Here is a 6171-nt window from a genome sequence, read left to right on the forward strand (position 1 = left end):
CAATAGAAGGCAACCAGTCAAAAGTACCCTACCACCAACCATCCACTAAGGATTGACTGTCATTCTTATAATATACCCATAACTTAAAGTGCGGATAATGTTTTATTGTATCGCACGAATTCGAACCCAGTTTGCCAACTCGCGATCTAGGGCATTAAAACTCGTAGTTGATCTTATAAAGTAGGCAATTTAAAGCATGTGTAATTAAAGTAACTGAATATTCTATAATATAAATATTTATCAAAAACGTTTGATTAAAGCTAGCTACCAATGAAATTAAAATACAGTTAGTAAAATAGTCAATTCAATATTCCGTTCTAATTTACAGCAGTTAAGTGCATTGATTCATCCTCATAATAAAAAGTGAAATACTACAAATAGATTGTATTTTAACCAGCACTACTAACGATCATTAGAATATAGTCAGTCATCAGTTAGGTAGAATCGTTGATATCGATATTTTTTTGCCATAGTCCCAGCTGAAAAGATATAGGTTAACACTTATTACATACACTAAACTAGTGATGCAAAATAACCCTCATAGGTGTCTTAAATGTAATTAGTAAATAAATATGTGTTTATACGTATGTTAATTTTAGACAGTAGTGCCAATGAGAGTATAAAGAATGGAATATAATAGTTCTTGTTAACGTTTATGTTTAACGTTAAGTGGCGAATGCCTACAAAATTCCGAGTTAAAAAACAAAACAAAAACCAAATAAAACGTGTTTCCTTAGTGACTATCAAAATAGAGATAATTCAAAATTATTATCCATATACTGAATTCATACGTATGTTTATTATCTTTAGGCACCAAATTAACACACTTTATAAAATGGTTCCCATGCAGTGTTGTTAGAGTATAGGGGTTGTGAGTAGATAACAAAACACACTTTGTAAGAGGAATAACACTTATAATACGCCACGGTCCATCACAATCACTCCCTCAAAAAAAAAAAAAAAAAAATTAATGATCTAGGCTTCAACAGTTCAGCTGCGTGTGATATGCAGGGAAGCTGCCTACCTGGGAACTACCATTCTTCTAAACAAAGAGTTGTTTGTATGTGTAAAGGGAAAAAGCTGATGAGGGGAGGACGGGTACATTCTGTGGGCGGAGCTATTAGTTTGAGCTTTCCCTGCTACCCTTGGATATCTGGACTTGGATAGGGCTGGTGAGAATGTCGAAAGGGACCAAAGACTGGGAAGCTTGGTGATGAAGTGTGCGAAACTAAAACAGCTTCGAACATTAGTCTCTAATCTAACGGTAGGGCAACAGCTTCTGACGTTAGTCTCTAATCTAACGGTAGGGCAACAGCTTCTGACGTTAGTTAGTGTGGGAAACGATAACAGCTTGTGACGTTAGTCTCTAATCTAAAGGTAGGGCAACAGCTTGTGACGTTAGTTAGTGTGGGAAACGATAACAGCTTGTGACGTTAGTTAGTGTGCGAAACGTTAACAGCTTCTGACGTTAGTCTCTAATCTAACGGTAGGACAACAGCTCGTGACGTTAGTTAGTGTGGGAAACGATAACAGCTTCTGACGTTAGTTAGTGTGGGGAACGACAACAACTGCTGACGTTAGTTAGTGTGGGAAACGATAACAGCTTCTGACGTTAGTTAGTGTGAGAAACGATAACAGCTTCTGACGTTAGTCTCTAATCTAAGGGTAGGGTCCCTGCTAAAAAAACGTGCATGTGAAACTTGTGGAATGTCGAGGACCATCTAAAAAGATATACGTAGTTTGTACCAGGTAGTCCATATGGTGGTTTCACCTTATTGAATCGTGGGGGTTGTAGAGGATGTTTATTATAACCCGATGTGAAACCCTTTTCCGGTAATGACTTAATTACGTTGAAATTATTTTTCTTTTTTTTCCTGAACACCTTGATATTACAGCCCCCAAATTTACCCGCCGAGGTTTATTCTAATTTTACCACAAGAATCGGTCTACAGTGAACAAATCTTTTACCTAATGACAATAGTGTATTAATACAAAACACACACTTGTAAAACAAGGGCAATGTTACTATCACAAAGATATTCTGGAATAATTAATACATACATACACACAATGCAAATGACGTAGTGAACCCTGTAAAGAGATAATTACTCTTTCTCGGTGGAATGGTATGATTACCAAACAAACTACTTTGCTCATTTACAAAGGTAAAACGCGAGTGATTCTGAATTAGTGCAAACATTTAGATTTAGGATTAGATACACTAAATCAAATCGTTTTTAGATTCTAACGTCTCTAATAAGGAAATACTCGTGGAAATAAGATATTGAAGTTCTACCTTGTACGCAGACGCAATAGTGATTTACCTTGTACACCTTAAGATGTTCATACATCCTGTGATGTAGTGTTAACAAAGATATACATTATATCTACACCTAAAACCATGAGAAAGTAGCGGAGTAATTCATAAACAGAGCATCCTGTGATGTAGTGTTAACAAAGATATACATTATATCTACACCTAAAATCATGAGAAAGTAGCGGAGTAATTCATAAACAGAGCATCCTGTGATGTAGCGATGATATAGATGTGCATTACATCTACACCTAAAACCCTGAGAAAGTAGCGGAGTAATTCATAAACAGAGCATCCCGTGATGTAGTGATGACATAGATGTACATTACATCTACACCTAAAACCCCGAGAAAGTATCTATGTATAGGTATCTAATAGTAACTGACATCGGGTGTTAAAGTTATTGAGCATATAAAATTATGATTAATATAGAACGTAAATCGACTGCTTCGATATAATAAGCGTAAGTAAAATACAATTGTAGGTATTTTATAGAGAAATAAAAATAAATGAGTAATTTCATACTTCAAATAATACATTGTAAAATTTAAAATTTAATTTTTCATCGAAACTACGACAAATAATCTGTTTTTTGTCTTTTATTAGTGGTGTCCAGGCAGTATTGAGTAGTTGTTGGCTGTTGTTTTGATTAATACCCACTGGTGGTCCACTGTCTTGTGTTTGGATGGCAACAACTTACTTGAATTTTCTACGTTTGGTGTTTTCTTCTTTGTCTATTATTTTTAAGTCTATTATATGATTGTTATCTTGAACGTGAAAAGCTATAGCTGATGTGCTTATAGTACAGTTCCTAATATCTGTTTGAACCTTACCTGTAATGGGCATTGTGTTTTCCCAATGTTTTGTTTATTACTCTCCCACCAGATGCTATAGACCACGTTCTGTGAACCTTGTTCTTTGGTTGATAGTAACTTCAGTGGACGACCTTCTATAGCGAAGAGTGAGGACACTGTGGCATGCAGAACATCTCTTAATAAGCCTAACGAGGTCATTTCGCAGGAGAAGCAAGATTGAGTCAAAGAAGCGTGTTCTGGATGCTGCAGCCATACAACTTATATCCTTATGAAATGAAAATACTTTAGAAGAGGACCAAGGAGTTCTATGAATGATTCATGCAGCAGAAAAACTGGATGTGTTTAGTAGTTATCTCTGCACTTGCGTGTCATGTCCCCAGAGGGCGCCTCAGGCAATGGGGGATAGATACTATGATGACACAAGAGAAGATGACGTCATTGTTCCGCTAATTGCCATAAGAGGGCGCATTGCTAGGCAGACATGACAACAGAATGCCAGATATTATGACGTCATGTTGATCTCATCATAGTTGTCTCAACCCATGATTACATCATCAATGGTTATATTTAGCCATGTTCTAAAAGTAATATAGTCACTTTATGTATAAAAACTTAATTAATGCATTAGTTTTCCTTCTATGTATAATCATACTTTTTGCTGTTTATAGAGCTGGATAGTGCCAGTATCGCTTGTAGGGTACTGATATAAATAAAAACAGTCTGCTGATGACATTACTAAGTGTGTGTTTTACAAAGGCTAATACGCTTATTTCTATGATACAACAATTATAACATATATCAGTTCATATATAATATCCATTATTTGAATGAGGCAGTTATTATAACTGATAATTGACTTTACATGATTTTATCATCCTGAAAAGGATGCTTATTTAATTTCCTATATAATTTAACATAAAGACTTATTATTTTACTTGTTTATAGATAGAACTTATTCTTATGTTAATTCTGTATGTATGATTTCATTCATATATTTTGCTACAACTAAATATAATAAATGAATGAGTTACTGTTTATCCATCCATTTTTATAGAACATTAACTTAAAGTGCAAAACATAATGTTATACAATTAAAATTCGTAAAACTCTGAGACTGCCAAGCTCAATAAACTTTGACTGTTAGGAAATACAAAGGTCGTCACCTGGTCACACATACAGTGTGGAGTATTTCAACATAACAGTCCATGACAGGTTTTGACCTTTTTTTCATTAGTCACATGACCATTACTTGAGAAAAACAAATAATGTCTTTCTTTCCACAAACTGGAAATTCTATTTAAAACTTCACTTATGTAAACAATATGTATCATTTTAAAACTTTATTAGTTTTCCAAATACACAAATGAACATAACCAAAAAAAAACATTTTTAAATATAATTCTTCGATTTTTTATATATACTGTATTTTAGCCTATTGGAAAGAAAAGAAATGCTGCTAACATTAATAAAATGGCAAAAAAGAACAAATCCCGCAGTAAAGAAGAACCAGTAAAACAGAAAAACGACAGTTAGGTTCCTTTTACTATTATACAGTATGAAGAAGCACCTGATTCATCTCATGCCTATCATATTGGGAACGACCTTTACATCACTCTATCAACTTACAATAATAATTTGAAGAAAAACAACTAAACTGGCAGGAATTTTGTTTGAAGAAAGAGAGCACAACGTGAGTGTTGTGAGCTCTTACCAACAGGGGTGTTCTGGAACAATCATTCCCCTTCAACCCTACTCATGAAATTGTTTGACTTCAGGTAATTGTTAGATTTTGACTGCGTGGATTATAGCTCACATAGTTGTCTTGACAGAAAGCTGTGAAAGAGGTCAGAGAAAGCACGAGGATCTTGGCTTGAAAGTTTTATTCTTCTTCATGTTGATTGGTATTGTCAGTAGATGTTGGGAAGAAACCAAGAGACCAAATTATATGACCGAATCATCCAGTTCCAACGTATTATACTTAGTGCTTTAATTTATGTTGATTACGTTTCATGGTTAAAGCGCCGATCGGTATTATAATTATCTAAATATCAAATATAATTGATATGTTCTCGAAATATTTTTGAAAGAAAACCAGCAAGTAGAAGGTCCATTTCAAGGGACTGGGACCAAAGTGTCCAATGCCAGAGTGATTTTTTTTTTTGGGGGGGGGAGCAGAATACCCGGAGAAAACCCACTTTCACTGAACAGACGCTGAATAGTCTACCTTTCCTGTTTCGTGGCTGTAAATATAAACATGACAGTTAGAGAAAACATGGCATAATCTTCTACGTCAGGAATTATGGGTGATTAGTTATTTTTGTATGGTGATATGTGTTTGAGTGGAGCACTTTGTGATTTTGTGTAGTGCATCTTTAAATTCGTTTCTTTTTTTCTGCTTTGCTGTAACACTTGCAGGCAAGCTCGGTTAGTGTACTTCTTAAAGTTGCTAATTTTATGCAACTAATTTACAGGGGTGAAGTTTGGGAGCCTTAGGGCTAACCTAATTGCTCTGTTTTCTTGCAATTGTAATTTTTGATGTTATTATCTGGCATATTGTATGTTAACTGACAGCCATATTTCTATTCGGGGATGTATAAATGTTTTACATCTTATTAGAGTTGTGTCTGGTGAGTAGCCTGTGTGTTTATTGGCAATGAGTCAGATGTAGTTAATAGGCTTGCTAATTGAGGCATGTATGTTTTGAATGTGCCTACTCCATGAGAGGCGTGTGTCGGTGATACCCAGAAACTCAATATCATTATTTATTTTTATTTCTACTTCTCCTAACTGTGATTTGATTTTCTTCAAGGTTTTCATGTGTTTTCCTAGTTTATGAAAAAGGCGATTGCTTGTGTTTTCGTTGGGTTTAATATAACGCGCCATTTGTTGCACCATTCTAGGATTTTTGGATGCGAGCAGTTATGATTAGTGGGTTTCTAGATATGACAGCTACTGAGAGTGGTATGTATATGTTAGAGAGGAAAGGGGATGCCGTTTACGAAAATGATGTATAGAAGTGACGAAAGGACTGATTCTTGCGGC

This window comes from Limulus polyphemus, unplaced genomic scaffold (assembly GCF_000517525.1).
Source record: "Limulus polyphemus unplaced genomic scaffold, Limulus_polyphemus-2.1.2 Scaffold5249, whole genome shotgun sequence".
Classification (NCBI taxonomy): domain Eukaryota; kingdom Metazoa; phylum Arthropoda; class Merostomata; order Xiphosura; family Limulidae; genus Limulus; species Limulus polyphemus.